Source organism: Magnolia sinica, chromosome 2 (assembly GCF_029962835.1).
Source record: "Magnolia sinica isolate HGM2019 chromosome 2, MsV1, whole genome shotgun sequence".
Lineage (NCBI taxonomy): Eukaryota > Viridiplantae > Streptophyta > Magnoliopsida > Magnoliales > Magnoliaceae > Magnolia > Magnolia sinica.
The window spans coordinates 50,845,357-50,864,787 of record NC_080574.1 but is presented as its reverse complement, the minus strand read 5'-3'; positions in this window follow the sequence as shown (position 1 = coordinate 50,864,787).

Sequence of the window (19,431 nt, the reverse complement as noted above, 5' to 3'; positions counted from 1 at the left end):
GCCTCACAGGTGGGCCATAAGTATATCAAAGTGGGCCTCAAGTGGTAGTTTGGATTACATCTAAAATTATTTCAATAGTTGCAAGTGCAACATGTGTATCACTGTACATTATCATTCTATGGGGCACATGGCACTCTAATGATGATCAGCACCGCCCAAACATTGTCTATGTAAATCAGCACCATCCAAACACTATCCAACACTGTCCAGTACAATTTGGACGGTGTGGATGAAATAAATACATCAGGATGGGTCCCACTCACCGACATGGAAAAATGGATGGACGTGTGAATATACAACATGTCATCAAAGTGGGCCCTGCCCGTTTAGAACATAGATGGATGGTGTGGGTATTAGATACATCACGGTGAGGCCCACATGGCACCGTCCACCAGGTCCAGCACCATCCGGATGGTTTGGACGCTGTGGATGAAATAAATACATCACGTGGGACCCACAGATCCTGCTGACGTCATTCTAGCAGCAGGTCCGAACGTTAGAAGGATGGTGGCCCCTCTCTGCACCGTCCAGAAATGGATGATGTGGATAAATGATACATACATCAAGGTGGGTTCCCACGTGGGGCCCACCACATATACAGATATATATATATATATATATATACATAATATTATATTATATTATTTTACATTATTATTATTACAGGTGTATATTTATAAAAGAAAACCAGTCATCAAGTGTCCCAGACGGACGGCTGGATGTAGGACCATGGCATCAGGGGCCACGTCCTCTAGATGAATGGACGATGTGGCATAAATCACATGCATCATGGTGGCGCCACATGGGTGGGCCACCATGATCTGGATCAAGATGATATTTTGTTTTTCTTTCATCTAGACACAGCGCTTGGACGGTCTGGATGATATAAACATCACATGGGCCGTGCATTTCATTAAGATTGTATTTGTTTGTTCCCTTTGTCTAGGCCTCACCGTCCACAGATTAACGGTCTGGATGCAACTCGTACATCAGGTGTGGTCCACGTAGGTGGATAGGATGGCGTGAATGAAATACTTACACCAGTGGGCTCTCACTGTCCATGACTGGACGGTGGACGGTGTGCATAAAACACTTACATGAGGTGGGTTCCACCATCTAGAGATGTTGGACGATGTGAATATAGAACATATAAGTCTGGTGGGTCTGTCCCTTGCTGGACGGTGTGGACACCACACCATCAGGTGGGTCCAACGCCCCATGACAGATGGGGGTAGATAAAACATATATATCACGGTGGGGTGGGTCAGCACGTGTGACCCACCAACTGCTTTGAAACAAGCAGATATTTGTGTTTTTCCTTCATCCAGGAGCGCTGGAGGCTAGACGTGCCAGCCTCAGCAGCTGGACCCCAATCAGATCAGGCCCACTGATGGACGGCCTGGCCTGGTAAGACACAAACATCAAGGTGGGGTCTGCACGTGGGTGGATGGCATGAATAAAATGCATACATTAAGGTGGGCCATGAAATAGAGAAGAAGGGAGAGAGAGAGAGAGAGAGAGAGAGAGATCGGATGGTGATGGAGGGACCCCGCCATTATGGGCCCCTCTAGGCAATACAACACATGCTTACATTACTTGGGTCCCATTGAATGTGGCCCCCTTAGTCATCAAAACCATGCAATAAAAATACAAATCTAATCCTAGATAAGCACCCGCCTTTGATTTCTTCTTCCTTCTTCTGCTAATGCATGCTAGAACTCCAAAGGAACAACTTCAATAGTTAAAATGAAACTTGGATGGTGGAGATGGGAGATAGAAAGTGAGACACACAAACTCTATCGATGGAGCTTGGACGATTGCTCTTATGGGGTTGCTTGAGAAAATGGGGTGAAGAGAGAGAGAAAGAGGAGTGATGTAAGGGAGAGAGATGGGTGATGGATGGAGTGATGAATGATGGGTGATGGGTGGTATGCGTTGTGTAAAAGAGAGTTGACTTGGGGAATGACTTGTGTACTTGGGGATGTGATGGAGTGATGGGTTGTACTTTGATTAATTGATGGATTGATGTGATGTGTGGTATAGTTTCCCTCGAAATTCGCATGCGCGATATTTTTCCTCGAAATAAACGCGGGCCTACATCTCCTAGCCCGAGTATCGCCTTGGTGTGCGAGACGCGGCGTCGGAACTGCGGCGACGGTGCAATCACGAGGGTAAAAGTCTCGGGTTAAGCCAACTCTAGAATACGAGATACGACTCAGGATCGTGCGCAAATGCTGGTTAAGATCACGGTTTGCCGGAATTTGACTAGGAGGACCGCAGAGCTTACAGAACAGTACAGGCTATGATACATGTCTTACATCTACAAGCAGACTGGAGCATAGTGAAATATCTTACTCTACATAATAATGGGAATGTCAAGCTTGATTTATTAATTCTTGCTTATAATAAAATGCAGTAGGCAGGGATGTCACCAGGGATGATAAAACCTTAAAAAATGCAATTAAGTCTTTTCAATTGAGAAATTTTCGAACTTATGTAAGATGTCCTTGAGTTTTTATATGATCATGTATAGCCATGCCATACTGTAAGTGCTGAAATGATGAGCACACTTTAGTTGCTAAATTTCGTAAAGCCAAAACAACTTGACAAGGGATCTTCAAGATCAGTCCATAATCAGGAGAAAATTAAGCTCAAGATCAAGACAAGATTAAGCTCAATATTGGTCCATACTCAAGAGAAGATCAAGCTAAAGATCGACTAATGTTCAAGAAAAGATCAAGCTCAAAGTCAAAATGAAGTTCAAGACTTAGTTCAAGTTAAATAAGAACAAATATTTGATATATCTCAGGTGGCATAAAACCCTAGAAAGACTTTAGGACTATATACTTTAAAAAATGTGTTATTTTAGGTTTTATGCTTATTTTGCTTGGAATTCGGCCAGCCTATTTTTAGTTCGGCCAGCATATGCTTCCTTGACTAGCCCAACATCAAGCCCAAAGTAACAACTAATTTTTGTTGCAAATTCAGCTAGCTAGAGTTTTAGTTTGGTGAGCCCAAGCTTGAAATTCAACTAGCTCAAGAAAGTTCGGGTCAAATTCCAGCAACAACATCTTTTGGAATTCAGATGAATTCTGCTAGCCAAACTAGGTCGTTCGGCCAGCCGAATTTTGGAAAAATCTTATTCCACACGATCTAAAGTCCATTGAACTGAATCCGGTTTGCTCGGGCTAGTTGAAGACTATATATCTCGGGCTAGCTGAAGATTTAACTTCTTTGCCTATAAATTGAGTTCATCTCTCATTCCAAATTACTAAAGTTAATTATCAAAATTCTTCTGCAAGAGAGAGACAAGCTCAAGTTATTAGCAAGCTATTGAATGGTATTTATATTTTAATTTATAACTTTTTCTTTTAATTCCCTTATTCTCATAACTTTCAAGTTTGATTCTAAAGAAAGTAAACTATACTCTTCTTTTGAGATTTAAGAGATTTGATTCAAGTAGCTTATTAAGTTTAACTTAATTAAAATCAATAAAACCCTAGACCCTTTCTATCTGATTAAACAAGGAACAATCTACATTCGAGAAAGAGGTTCTACTGCTACAAGCTTTTGGTACGTCTTTTACGATGAAGATAAGTATACCTTCTAAACTCTTTTAGGTTTTTCTGAGATAGTCTGTTAAAATCTCAGCTTAGGTTTTGTCTGAGATAGCCTAAAAATCTCAGTGTGGGTTTGATTGTGATAGCCCATGAAAATTACATGAATTGTATAAGGTTGTTAAGGTGAACCTAAGAAAACCTATTTATAGTAAAAGCCAAAATTACGAGGGAAGTAATTTTGGGAGTGGAGTAGGCGTGACTATTTTTAAAGCACCGAACTACTATAATTCATTGTGTTATATGGTGAATGCCTTTATTTTATTTATGGTGAATGATTGTATTTAATTTCAGATTGAGTGGTGAATGTTGTAATATTTTAATTTACTTTTGCAAGTTTGATAATTTTATTTTAATGAAAATCATTAAATAAAGTTTCCTACCTAAAACTTTAGATGAAGGTTGTCCTACGAATTATTTGGAATCAATGTTTCAATACTTAAGTAATTGATATCTTTACTTTATTTACATATTCAACATTTAGTTCGATTATTTGGCATTGTCCTATTCAACTCCCCTCTAGGACATCTTAAACTCTCCCTTTTCAAGTGATATCAAAGCGAGTTGTTCTTATTTATTTATTTATTTTATTATTTCGGGGGGGTGGGTTTACCTCCTTGATTTAGATCTGGAGATTTATTATGTCAAATTTCGACAGCTTGGTCATTACTAGGCCACCTCCTTTTGATGACTCTAACTATTCATATTGGAAAGCTAGGATGAGGATCCCTCCTATGATAGAAGTGGTAGCCGATGATGGAATCATATCAATGAAAGAAACTACATTTGCTTTTTGGAGTACGGTTCAGAAAAGTGAAAAGCAGTGCAAATGCTAAAGCTCACATAATGAATTCAAAAGAATTATTTCTTGCGATACATCTAAACAAGCATGTAATATTCTCGAAATGACACATGAAGGAACTACTATAGTAAAAAAAAAAATAAAAAAATCTAAATTTCAAATGGTCATAACCAAATTTGAGGAAATTCATGTGGAAGAAAATGAGTCTTTTATGGACTTCTATATAAAACTAAATGATATAGTAAATTTTATATAGGGTCTTGGAGATAGAATCCTTAAAAGCAAGGTTTGTGCAAAAATACTATGATCACTACTTGATAGATTCAATTCAAAGGTTAATGCTATACAGGAGTTAAGGGATACAAATGTTATGAAAGTTGAGGAGTTAGTTGGTTCTCTTCAAACTTATGAGTTTAGTTTCAAAGCTCTTAAAGTTAAGTCCATAGCTCTTAAATCTTCTAAATCTAATTCAAATGAAATTAATGCTAATTTTGATTTTGAAGAAAATGAAGATGATATGACAATGGTAGCAAAGAAATTGTATAGAATTTTAAAAAATAAGAAAAGAACGGATTTTCAAAAACCATCTGATAAAAGAAAATCAAAATCTAAATTTTGGAAATCTAAATCAAAAGACAGTCATTGTTTTAACTACTATGAATATGGGCACTTAGCTGCTAAATGTCATAAAAAGGATAAGACTAAAAGAAAAGGCATGATACCTACTTGGGATGAATCATCAGAGTCTGAAACTAAATTTGAATCTGATGAATCAGACCAAGAAAATGCAAACGATTTGAAAGCCTTTATGACGATAGCAAGAGTCACTTCTTCAGACAGTTGTGATATATTTGATTATGAAACTTTAAGAAGTGACCCTGAAAATGAAGACGATCTTCAAGATGCTTATAATGCCTTATAGAGAGAGAGTTCTAAGATTACTATCAAATTAAAAATTCAAAAGAAAATTATGTTAAACTAAAGGTAGAACTTGAAAAAGATATTTTTAAAAAAATCTTATTTTTCTAATTGTTTTGAAAAAAAACAAAAATAGATTTAAGTTTTAAATATTTTCAATTACAAAAGCTTAAAACAGAAAATGAGAAACTAAAACTTGAAGTTTCTTCCCTTTAGAGTTCAAAGGATACTTGGAATTATGCCCTTGGTGACCAAAAACTTAAAAAATTGTTAAACTCATCAAGGAGATGTGGTGACAAGTCTGGTCTATGTTATATAAAAAACAACTCTTTGAAAACCAATGATTCTTCTCCTATCTTTGTAAGAGGAGAATCCTCGAACTTTAAAGGAAAGACTCTCTCGAGATTCAAATTGTAAAAAGAATGATTTAAAAAACTAGAAAACTTTTCAAGTTTCTAAAATAAATAATAATGCATCAGCTATATACATCAAAGGTATAATAAACCTCCCTTAGTTGAAAAAATTGTGGACTTGCTTAAAGAGCTATTGAAATCCAACTTGGATAAGACATGAGTTTATAGAAAAAGGAAAAATCCAAACTCCCAAATTCAGCAAAAAACAAGAGATCCTCCTAAACCGAGAATTGTAATGAAATAGGTTCCAAAAGTTAAGTGTCTTGCTGCCCACACAACTTTCAAAGCTATTAGCCATTCGAGATGGTACCTGGATAGTGGATATTTGAGACACATGACAAGTGATAGGGTGATATTCTCAAAGATCAACGAAATAAAGTGCAACTCAGTTACATTCTATGATGGAAGAAATTGCAAGATAATTGGCTAAGGTAATGTACAACTTCCTAACTTTGAGCATGTAAAATAGAGGGCACTACTGGATGTTGAGGATTGATAGGTAGAAAAATAGAGGGCAGGTGTGCTTTGAGCATGTTCTTAGGGAAGGGAATGCGATTGCTGATGGGATGGCCCAGATTGGTACTGAGTCTTAGGCATCCTCCTTAATCCGACACGTTTCTGAGATCCCCTCTCAAGTTAGAGGGCCTCTTTTTCTGGATAGAGTGGGTCTAGGGGCCATTAGGCTTTCTTCCTAGGAAGCTCCCTGTTTTCCCCTGATGGGTGGGGCAATTTTGATAGTGTCCTTTTTCTTCTTTTATGGTTTGTTAAGATAGGCTTCACCCAGATCCTTTTTCCTCTCGACAAGCCTGAAAGCACTATTCGTTGTAAATCCTGTCTATGATAATCCAAAGACATTTTTTGAAAAAAAAAAGGAAAAAAAAATTCCTAACTTACCTCTCTTAAGAAATCTGCTTTATGTTAAAGGATTAAAACATAATCTTTTGAATATATCTCAAATATGTGATAATAAACTTTGTGTAAAATTTTCAGATCACGGATGTGAGATTATAAATGAGAAAGGAAGTCTAATATTAAATGGTTGTAGAACATCTGAAAATTGCTATATAATTGATAACTCTTACTCAACAAATCATTCATGTTACATGGTCCAAACAGACAAGATTGAACTATGGCTTAAACGTCTTGGACATGTAATCTATAAAGATTTATATAAATTAAGCAAAAGAGATCGCTCACATTACCTACGCAAACTGGAAAAAAAATAAAAAATTTTTGTGGCGCACGTCAAATTGGCAAGCAAATTAGGAGTAGTCATAAGAAAGTGAACTCCTTATCTATGGCTAGACCTCTTGACCTTCTTTATATGGACTTAGTCAGACCAACTAAAACGAAGAGTAAAGGTAGAAAGAAATATTTTCTAGTTATAGTTGATGACTACACTAGATATACATAGGCAGCCTTTTTGAGAGAAAAATCAGATACTCTTAATGAAGTCAAAAAAATTTTAAAACGTATTCAGACTGAAAAAGAATTTTCTGTGGTCAAAATTAGAAGTGATCATGGTACTAAATTCGAAAATAACAATTTTGAGAAGTACTGCAATGATTATGGTATATTGCATGTATTTTTTTCCTCCAAAGATACCTCAACAAAATGGAATTGTTGAAAGAAAAAATAGAATTCTACAAGAGATGGCTAGTGTAATGCTTAATAGTATGAATCTAGCAAAAAAATTATGGGCTGAAGTTATTAGTACTGCATGCTATATAATAAATCGTATTTATATTAGAAAAGATAAAAACAAAATAGCTTATGAATTATGTTTTAATAAAAAGCCCACAGTTAAATATTTTCGAACTTTTGGAAGTAAATATTTTATATTACGTGACCGAGAAAATTTGAGAAATTTTGAAGCCAAGAGCGATAAGGGAATATTTCTTAGCTATGCTCTAAATAGTTGAGCATAATTTGTTCTTAATAAAAGAATTGGGGTGATACAAGAATCTATAAATGTTGTGATAGATGATCAACAAATCATACCTAGTTTAATCGAGATGATGATGATGATGTCAATTTAATTAATATACCTGACTCTTCATCTAAATCAGACAATACTGAGTTAAGGTTAGTTAAAGACCATCAGACTAATCAAATACTTGGTAACCCTTGCACTGACGTTCAGACAAGAAGGCAACTAGAAAATATATGCAACCATGTCTGCTTTACTTATCAAATTGAACCGGGTAATGTAAATGAAACACTCGCTAATGAAAGTTGGATTAATGCCATGCAAGAAGAACTAAATTAATTTATAAGAAATGACATGTGGTATTTAGTTTCTAGACCTACTAATAAACATGTGATTAGAACCAAGTAAATTTAAAAAAATAAAACTGATGAAATGAGAAATATTATTAGAAATAAGGCACGACTGGTTATACAAGGGTATACTCAAATAGAAGGTATTGATTATAATGAAACCTTTGCACTAGTTGCGCGCCTTGAATCAATCATACTACTAATTTCTATTGTATGCCATAAAAAATATAAAATTTATCAAATGGATGTCAAAAGTGCATTTTTAAATGGTGATTTAAAGGAGGAAATATATGTTAAACAACCAAATAGTTTTGAAGATCCCAAACTTCCAAATCATGTTTATCATCTTAAAAAGGCTCTTTACGGTTTGAAACAAACTCCCAGATCATGGTATGAAAAATTGACTGAATTTTTTCTTAGTTATAATTTTGTTATGGGTAGTATTGATAAAACTCTATTTTTCAAGAAATATGTAACGACCCGTATTCAGATTAAGGGAGTAATATGTTAGCATGGCTCACCTAAGGCTTATATGCACCCTACACTTTAGGATGGGGCCCTGATATAAGCTGACAAAATAGATGAACGGAGTAGATTACCCTGAACTGCACATGGACCCTACAATGGATAGGTGCGTGCACACAGAAGGTGCACACCCGCACCGCACTAGAACTGAAGGACGGTCAAACTTTCTTTAAATCAAGTCCTTTCAAATCAAAACGCTCCTGTTCGCATCTGATGAATAGATAGCATCCGTTTGAGACTTGGCATGGTCCATCACCATCACCCATCTTAGTGATCGGGATCATCCATCTCATCGGCCACCTAAAACCAACCACCATCCCTTTTTCCCGCCAGTTTTGGGTTTAAATGAAACTACCCCCACTGTCCAAACTATGACCCATTCCCAAGAGAAGAGAACGATCAATACCACCCATCACAAACCAATTTCCACCCCATCAAATAAATGGATAGAGGAGATCTTTAGAGGTATCACCACCACAAGTAGATCCCATAGATCTGTAGACTGGACGAGAATGTCAATCACAGTGGTGAAATCACGGATCCTTGTAAGAACGAGGTTTACGCCACCAAGAATCTCACAATCGACGATCCCAGGCAGATCAGAGCCATCTAATCTACACTAGAGGAAATTTCAACCCCAGCCATGGACGTGGAAAGAATCGGAATGGCCTTCACACTCCAGAAACCAAAATTCTCTCTGCTTCTCACCTCCAACAAGAAAACTGACCACGTTGCAAGATCTCTCATCAGGGAACAACTCCAATATGAGATGTCTATTTAGTGGGACCCATGATTCTCTAAAAACCCATCTAAGAAATCAGCAAGCTCTCCCCAAAGGAGGAGGAAAGAAACCTCATGCGAACGGTTTTCGCATGTAACCAAGAAAACCTGCGCAACCCATTCGCCTATTACGTAGCCTGTACAAGAAGATTTTGGAGAATCCTTGCTTGTATAAATACACCCCTCTCGACACTACAGAACGCACAACAGGAGAGAGAAAGAAAGAGAGATAGGATCGGGAGAAAGAAGAAGAATAGTAAGGACCGTGTACAACTGCACACCGAGCTATCACCTGAAGCTTGGTTCAAATCCAATTTATCCCTCAACAATAGAAATCTGTGATGGTTGGATGGGCCTAAACATGATAAGTTAGGACTTATCAACTTAACCAACATGTAGACTGTCTAAAATATAATTTAAGTCGAGCTTCCTCAACCCTAATCATTAATCTAATATTAAACAATTCAAATCAGGTGGATTAGAGTAGAACCTGATCCTAAAATGCACCTCCATGTATCTAGCTTAGCAAAAGACGACACCACAAACTAAGGTGAGGGATTCCTTTAAGCTTACCTTGAGTTAAGATAATTTATCCTGTCTTTTATATTGTTTGTTATCATGCTACTATAATTCTTTTCCAGCACTTGTTTAATTTATTACTAAAAATCAATTACCCTTTGTGAATTATGGTATGATGATAATTATGGGTGATCTTTATTATTTTTGTGGAGATGGATACAAGCCTTGTCCTTGCCTTTACCAATTTTGTTAAGTTGGGCCTTGCTACTCTTCTCTTTATTGAGTTGGCCATTGCCACTCTCCTCTTTGTTGAGTTGGCCATTGTTACTCTCCTCTTTGTTTAGTTGGCTATTTCCGCTCTCCTCTTTATTGAGTTGGCCATTGCCACTCTTCTCTTTGTTGAGTTGACAATTGTCACTCTCCTCTTTGTTGAGTTAGCCATTGATACTCTCCTCATTATTTTGTTAGCATTGTGCTATTTACCTTTAAGGCTTGGGCATGTGTCTTGGGATTCGAAAACTCCCCTGATTCAGTTTACATTCTATTGATGCAAGTGATGTGTTAAAGGTATCACAACTAGTGATTCAAATATTCTATCATAGACGCAATGCACCCTGGGTAGAGACCCTCTTAGTTGATGCGTAATTTCATGGGTTTGAGTAGTGGTGCACGAATCGATGTAAGTAATTCGCAATGCATGTTACATCACTTTTATGATTGAATGTTGCAAATGGTCTCTCCATGAACAAATTGTGTCACGTAATTCATCCGACTCATGTGTTATGCCGCCTTGAGGTGTTCATGTAAATCCACGGTATCGTTGGACATGCCGGTGAATCTCCATAGTGTGAGAATGCAGGGCTAGCCGGGTTTTCTATGAATTATATTCCACATTATGATGATCACTATATATGATGAGCCACACACACTTTCCTAGGAATGCATTCATATATATATATATATATGTATATATATATATATATATTGGTTGCGCATAGTGATACCACTCGTAGTGGTGGAGTATGAGACGTATCAGTACCTTTACATTACTTTTATGAATCTCTTGAATAATTGTTAATCTTAATGGATAACCATCACTATGAGTAGGGCGTTGACCCTCTCCAATCGTATAGATGATGCAGGTGATGTATAGGTTGAGGATCCAAAAGACCATCTCTCGATGGAAGATTTTGCTAAATAGATAGGAAAATATTTTATGATTTATTTATATTTCTGCTACGTAACTTTGATATTGTAATAAGCTCCCATTGAGAAGGCATTTGACAAATTTATTTAATTCTCTTATTAAGGAATGATAAATACAGTTGATTTTACTCTCGTGAATAATTACCTTTATGAATGTAATTGAATGTGATCTAGATAAAAAGAAAATCAAGGTGAGACTTTGAGACATCCAAATTCTTACATTATTAACACCCCTCGAGCATGAGTAGAAACTTTGGCCATGAAAATTCGAGATGTCACAGTTAGTATCAGAGCATGAGAATGAGATTAATTGCGCTTCAGGGAAGGGACCATCATAAGCTTTACGTAACTTTAATAAGATTAGGAAGTAAAAACTTATATTTAAACAACCACCCTATGAAACTGGAATTAGAAATACACAATCAAGTCCCCCAATTAAATCTACTAAGCATGGAACTCTAGAAACGACAAAATTTAGGTGCCCTGAATTGAATCCCCATAATTTGAATTAGAACGAACACATAAGTCAGGGAACGAACTTTGGGAGTGCATAATTGCTTGAAGAACTTATACTCATCATACTAGGGATTTTTCCAAGGCACGAGGCACACTCTAACCAGACAACCCTATATGTAGAAAACATGGCTCCTAAGAGGAAGGTTAATCGAGCGATCTCCAAACCTCTAGAACGTACAACTAAGAATGACACACCTCAGGAAGCGATTATGGGAGAATCAACGCCATCTCTGTCATCAACCCACCAAGAGGCCACACTCCCAGGGCCACCCCAAGGATAGACATCCCCTGATACCCACGCATGGGCACCATTCTATTCCATCCTTTGATGGATAGAAACTTTCATGCAGAGGACCCAACAGACCATGGATGATCTACAATAACAAGTTCACAATTCCCTTCCAAGGACCACTTTACCTCTAACACCACCTACTCGTGTCACCCCACTGCCTACATCCAGCACGGAGCACCACGATGAGATTTTCATGTTGAAAAAATTCCTAAAGCTATGACCCCCTGAGTTCTCAGGAACCCCCAACCCGGTGGCAGCCGAACATTGGGTAAGGCAAACTAAGAGAACATTAAAGACGATGGCATGCCTAGAACACCTCAAGGTTTCCTTAGCCACATTTAAATTTGAAGGAGAGGCCGTTAATTGGTGGGAGGCAACAGAAAGGACCGTACCTGAAAATCACACTTAGGCTTGGGAGGAATTCTAAGGAAAGTTCTTCGAGAAATACTTCCCAAAGTCATATCTATATGAAAAGATGTCTGAATTTTAAAACTCGCCCAAGGCAAAATGACCGTTGCACAGTACGAGGCCAAGTTCCCTGAATTGTCACGATACGCGTCGAAACTAATCGAGGATGAAGATTTCAGAATTAAATGGTTTAAGGATGGCATGAGACCCTCAATATGCTCCGAGATATGCTGTCTGGACCTGCTAACAAATGTCGACATAGTGGATAAGGCCACCCATGCCGAAAATGATGATGTTCGAAGATCACGAGCCTGACTATAGCATCACGAGGTGGGGAAGAGACTGCTTCAAGAAAATGAGAGATGAAGGCCGCCCCATTCCGCCCCGGATAAAACAATCCGCCCTGATCACATCTTAGAAAACTCAAGATCGCCTGTACGCCATGATGTCACCAGAAGACTCAGACACTACCTCGAGCCAATAGAAGGTACGACCTTTATTAGAGATGTACCAGTTATTCTCTTATTTGATTGTGGGGTTACTTTATCTTTCATCCCAGCTTTCACAGTAGAACGTTTGGGCCTAGAGTTAAAATGCATGAAAGGACCCATCACAGTGGCTTCACCCTTGGGTAAGATAATAGAAGTGACCAAATATTATGAAAACTACCCCATCACTATGGCAAACATCAAGTTTTCGACCAACCTAGTGAAAATGAATATGAAGGGATTCAACGTCATCCTTGGAATGGATTGGCTTGATGAAACCAAGGCAATTATAGAAAGTAGATCCAGAAGAATCACCCTCACCTTACCCAGGCACCCCCTATTACAATACAAGGTAGAAAAAAAAGGGAGCCCTTGGCACAGGTAATGGGCTTAGAAGAGATCTCTGTGAATCAAATTCCAGTAGTCAAGGGATTCCTTGAAGTGTTTCAAGAGATATCAGGATTGCATCCTAGGAGGGAGATAGACTTTGGTATTGACTTAATACCAGCAACCTCCCCGATAGCACTACCCACCTTCCGAATGACACCAGTTGAGTTAGCAGAACTCAAGAAATAAATAGAAGAACTCCCGGGTCAAGGATTTATCTGATCAAGCATGTCTTCTTTGGGTGCGCCAGGGTTATTCGTAAAAAAAATAATAATAATGATGGATCCTTACGGTTGTGCATCGACTACCGCCGCCCGAATCAAGCAATGATAAAGAATAAATATCCTCTCCCCCGCATTGATGACCTATTCAACCAACTTAAAGGAGCTTAATTCTTTTAAAAAATTGAACTGAGATCAGGGTACCATCAATTAAGAATCAAAGTTGATGATATATACAAGACCGCATTCAGGACAAGATATAGACAATAAGAATTTCTGGTAATGCCCTTTGGCCTCACAAATGCACCAACCATCTTTATGGATCTCATGAACCATGTTTTCAATCCGTACCTAGACGAATTTGTTATAGTCTTCATCGATGACATCCTAATCTACTTCTGAAGCAAGGAAGAATATGAAGTCCACTTACGAATGGTCCAGGACCTATTGAAGAAGATTTAACTATTTGCCAAACTCTCAAAATGTGAATTGTGGAAGGAAGAAGTAAAGTTTCTAGGTCATGTAGTGAACCGCCAAGGAATAGCAGTCGACCTAGCAAAGGTCGAAGCCATACTTCAATGGGCCAGGCCCGATACCATCACCGAAGTCAGAATCTTTTGGGACTAGTAGGATACTATCAACGTGTCATCAAGGAATTATCTAAGATAGCTCAACCACAAACCAACCTGACAAAGAAAAATACACATTTCCAATGGAATGAAAATGCCGAAGAAGCTTTTCGGGAACTTGAGAGTAGGCTAGCCTCTTCACCCGTGCTCACACTGCCCGAAGGAGTAGAATTTACAGTATACACAGACGCCTCACATGAGGGATTGGGATGTGTACTGATGCAAAATAATAAAGTAATAGCATATGCATCTTGACAACTTAAAGTTCACAAACAGAACTATCTGACACACGATTTGGAACTGGCAGCCGTAGTGTTTGCTCTTAAAATGTGGAGGCATTACTTGTATGGCAAACAATTCAAGCTTAACACGGATCATAAGAGCCTCAAATACCAATTTGACTAGAAAGACCGGATCATGCATAAGTGCTGATGGATAGAAACTCTCAAGGATTACAAATTTGAAATACAATATCACCCAAGAAAAGCAAACGTGGTGGCTGATGCACTTAGTCGCAAAGAAATCTCACGTTGCACTCACACTAGAAGAATGAAAAATGATGGACTTCATAAAGGACTTTAATATCTAGCTAAACATAGGAGAAGAGTATATACTCCTTGGGAACCTATTTGTGGAACCATCACTATTACGCCAAATCATCGAAGCATAAGAACAAGATAAAGAGCTATAGGAACGCTATTTGAAGGCCCAAGAAAATAAGGATCCACGATGACACATTGGTTCAGATGGTGGAATCAGGTGCTACAATAGGATATGTGTACCAAATGGCCCTGAGCTAAAATAAGCAGTGTTGGATGAAGCTCACCAGTCCAAACTGACTATCCATCCTGGGAGCACTAAGATGTACTAGGACGTAAAACGTCACTATTGGTGGAACAACATGAAATGAGAAATATCCGTGTATGTGACTAAATGCCTCACCTGCCAGCAAGTAAAAGTTGAACATCAGTGAACGGTAAGGCTATTACAACCCCTCGAAAGACCCCTATGGAAATAGGACGTTATATCCATGGACTTCATAGTAGGACTCCCCAAGATAAGAAGAAATCATGATTCAATATGGGTAGTAGTGGATCGACTGACCAAATTTGCCCACTTCATTCCCAGGAGGATCACTGCTTCAATGAACGAATTAGTAGAGATCTACATAAAGCACGTGGTATGACTCCATGGGATCCCGACCACAATAATATCGAACATACAACATTTTCCTAAAGATCTCCCCTATGAAAGGTATGATGCATTTTGGGAAGAAGGGCAAGCTCACACTGTAATACATTGGCCCATTCGAGACACTAGAAAGAGTAGGAGAGGTAGCTTACCGCTTCTCACTACCTCCAAGGTACATAGGGTTTTCCATGTCTCCATGTCAAAGAAGTATGAACCTGACATATCCCATGTCATCAACTGGGAACAAATAGAGCTAATGGACAATGCTACCTATATAGAAGAACCCGTACAAATCCTCAATCACAAGGAACAAATTCTTTGAACAAAAGTTATCCTGCTAGTAAAGGTTTTGTGGTCACAACATGACAAGGAAGAAGCAACATGGGAACGCGAGGAAGAAATGAAAGAAATGTACCCCAACCTTTTTAACAAAGATTAATACAGGAGGTAAGGAACGTTTTGACATGTACATCATATGGATGTGTGTAATCATCCCGCCTCATGCTATCATACATACATACATACATACATACATACATACATGCATACATACATACATACATACATACATATATATATATATATATATATATTAGCAAATGTTTAGTAATAACATAAAATAGAGCGCCCTCACTTTCGTTCACTATAAGAAGTGTTGAATTTTAGGGGCGAAATTAATTATCTTTAAGGGGGGTAGATTATAATGACTCATATTTCAGATTAGGGTAATAATCTACTAGTTTGGCCCACCTAAGGCTTATATCCAACCTACACTTTAGTATGGGGCCCTGATATGAGCTAACAAAACAAATGCATGGAGTAGAATACCCTGAACCTCACGTGGATCCCGTAATGGATAAGTGTGTGCACATAGAAGGTGCACACACATGCACCGCACTAGAACTAAAGGACACTCAAACTTCCTTTGACCCGACTCCTTTCAAATAAAAATGTTGCCGCCTGCATCTGACGAATGGATAACATCTGTTTGAGACTTGGCATGGCCCATCATGATTGCCCATCTCAATGACCTGGACCATCCATATCGTCGGCCACCTAAAACAGACCACCATCCCTTTTTCTCGCCATTTTTAGGTTCAAATGAAGCTACCCCCACTGCCAAGACAAGAGAACGATCAGTACCACCCATCACAAACCGATTTCCACCTCGTCAACTAAATGGACGGAGGAGATCTTTAAAGGTATCACCACAAGTAGATCCCATCAATCTGCAAACTGGATGAGAATGTCGATCATAGGAGTGAAATCGTGGATCCTTGTAAGAATGAAGTTTACGCCACCAAGAATCTCGCAATCAATGATCCCAGGCAGATCGGATTCGTCCAATTTACATTAGAGGAAATTCCAACCCCAGGCATGGACACCGAAAGAATCGGAGTGGCCTCCACACTTTAGAAACAAAAATTCTCTCTGCCGTGCACCTCTAACAAGAAAACTGACCATGATGCAAGATCTTTCGTTAGGGAATAAACTCCAATCTAAGACGTCCATTCACTGGGACCCACGATTCTCCAAAAACCCATCTAAGAATCCAACAAGCTCTCCCTGAAGGAGGAGAGAAACCTGATGCGAATGGTTTCCACACATAACCGAGAAAACCTGTGCAACCCATTCACCTATTACGCAGCCTGCACAAGAAGATTCTGAAGAATCCTTGCTTATATAAATACACCCCTCCCGACACTATAAAATGCACATAAGGAGAGAGAAAGAAAGAGAGATAGGAGTGGGAGAAAGAAGAAGAATAGCAAGGACCATGTATAGCTGCACGCCAAGCTATCTCCTAAAGCCTGGTTCAATTTCTAACTTTCTTTTCTCTTTCCTTCCCTTCTCTTTTCAAATCCGATCTATCCCTCAACAATAGAAATCTGTGACATCTAACCAAGTCGATGCGATGGTTGGATGGGCCTAAACATGAAAAGTTAGGACTTATCAACTTAACCAACACGTAGACCATCTAAAATATAATTTAAGTCAAGCTTCCTCAACCCTAATCTAACATCTAATATTAACCAATTCAAATCAGGTGGATTAGAGTAGAACCTGATCCTAAAATACACCTCCGTGCTTCCAACTTAGTAAAAGATGACACCATAAACAAAGGTGAGGGATTCCTTTAAACTTACCTTGATTTAAGGTAATTTATCCTGTCTTTTATATGATTTTTATCATGCTACTATGATTCTCTTCCTGCAATTGCTTAATTTACTACCAACAATCAATTACCCTTTGTGAATTATGGTATGATGATAATTACAGGTGATCTTTATTATTTTCAGAGAGATGGATACATGCCTTGTCCTTGCCTTTGCCAATTTTGTTAAGTTGGCCCTTGCTACTCTTCTCTTTGTTGAGTTAGCCATTGCCACTCTCCTCTTTGTTGAGTTGCTCATTGCCACTCTCCTCTTTGTTGAGTTGGCCATGCCACTCTCCTCCTTGTTGAGTTAGCCATTGCTACTCTCCTCTTTATTGAGTTGGTCATTGCCGCTCTCCTCTTTGTTGAGTTGGTCATTGCCACTCTCCTCTTTGTTGAGTTGGCCATTGCCACTCTCCTCTTTGTTGTGTTAGCCATTGCCACTCTCCTCTTTGTTGATTTGGTAACTGTCACTCTCCTCTTTGTTGAGATAGCCATTGATACTCTCCTCATTATTTTGTTAGCATTGTGCTATTTACCTTTAAGGCTTGTGCATGTGTCTTGAAATTCTAAAACTCCCATGATTCAGTTTACATTCTCTTCATGCAAGTGATTTGTTAAAGGTATTAGAATTAGTGATTCAAATATTTTATCATAGACGTAATGTGCTATGGCTAGAGAGCCTCTTAGTCGATGCGTAATTCCATCGGTTTTAGTAGTTGTGCACCAATCGATGTAAGTAATTCGCAACGCATGTTACATCACTTTCGGGATTGGATGTCGCAAATAATTACTCCAAAAATAAATCTGTTACATAATTCATCTAACTCATGTGTTGTGTGCCTCAAGGCTTTCACGTAAATCCACGGTAGTGTTGGACATGCCGGTAAATTTCGTAGTGTGAGAATACAAGGCTATCCAGGTTTTCTATGAATTATATTTCACATTGTGATGATTACTATGTATGATGAGCTGCACACACTTTACTAGGCATACATTCATATATATATATATATATATATATATATATATATATATATATATTGGTATGCTTGTTTGTTTGCCATATTTGATTTGTTATATCATTATTCAGTTTCGATTGCATCGTAAGCATGGTTCGATTCTCTTTGCTTTTCTTATGACTTGCCTTGCGTTTCATTACAATATGCAAATTCATTCGTTTGAGGCACCGGAATCTGAACTCCTATTTAATAATTCCAAGCTGTATATGATGAACCTTAAACCTCTTCCTGGACAAGATGAAGAAGATGAGGAAGCACAGTCAATTGCAGACACCACCATGGAAGACATCTTAAATGAGTTAGATGATGAGTCAGATGATCCAGCTGATTTCGACTACTAGCCCTCTCAAGTTGATGAGCGACTTAAATCACTGGAAGAGAAATTTGAAGCATTGCATGTATCACATGAATCATTGGTTCAAACCCACAAGTCTTTAATGAAGTACATGAAGAAGTACTTCCATCGTATCACCAGGAGTTTGAGCCAACATGATCCATTGCTGCCTGCTCCTTCCTATGGGTCGGATTCAGCCAGCTTTTTTGTTATTTTTAAAACTTATGATGGTTCTGTACCTTAAACTTTATCTTGTGCCTTGGTACTTAGATGATTTCCCCAACACTTTCTTACCCCCTTAAACTTTAAATTTCATATGCTTTCATAATATTAGCACTTTCATGATTTTAGCAATTTCATATGCTTAGTTTTATATGCTTCTTGGTATTGAAAATTTTATATGCTTAAATGATATTTCTCTTTTTCTTCCTTTGTCATTTTGTGACAAAAATGGGGAGAATAGAATGAATGTCATGACAGTAGAATGATTGCAATGATTGCTGCATGTGGAGGAAAATTTAATAGAATGATTAAGAACTGAATGTAATGAATGGCATGAATGCTATGTATGTATATGGGAATGTTATATATGTTTTCACAGGGGAAGTGCTATTTGAGGGGGAGTGCCTGTTGAGGTTCATCTATTAGTAAGATGAACATTACAAGAAGATCCTTTACAGGACTTAATTTCGATTACAAGACTTCAGTGTTTACATATCTGTAATGAT